Raw genomic sequence first — 460 nt, 5'->3', positions numbered from 1 at the left:
TTGCTGCATGCCTACCTGGTGGTGCCCAGACACATGGCCACCTTGCTTCATACCCACCTGGTATCACTCAAACACGTGCCCACCCTGTTGCATGCCTCCCTGGTAACACCCAGACATGTGCCCACCCTGTTGCATGCCCACCTTGTGGTGCCCAGATGTGTGCCCACCCTGTTGCATGCCCACCCGGTACTGCCCAGACACGTGGCCACCTTGCAGCATGCCCACCCTATGCTGCTCACACATGTGCCCACCCTGCTGCATGCTCACCAGATGCTGCAGGCACAGAAACAAAAGCTCAGTCCTGCATTCAGAAGTCGCTGGATCAGTGGGGGCCAGTGTGGTTGCAGAGCTGTGAACAGTGCATGCGACCCCCTGGGTGGTGGCGGCTCAGAGCTTCTGCGGAGCCGGGGATGTGGCAGGGACGGCTTCCCTAGAGGATGGCATCCAATCGTGTCAATGA

Source organism: Sapajus apella, unplaced genomic scaffold (assembly GCF_009761245.1).
Source record: "Sapajus apella isolate SASKATOON/1434 unplaced genomic scaffold, GSC_monkey_1.0 scaffold170, whole genome shotgun sequence".
In the NCBI taxonomy this organism is placed as follows: domain Eukaryota; kingdom Metazoa; phylum Chordata; class Mammalia; order Primates; family Cebidae; genus Sapajus; species Sapajus apella.
The sequence above is the reverse complement of the archived record's forward strand: the minus strand, read 5'-3'. Positions refer to the sequence as shown.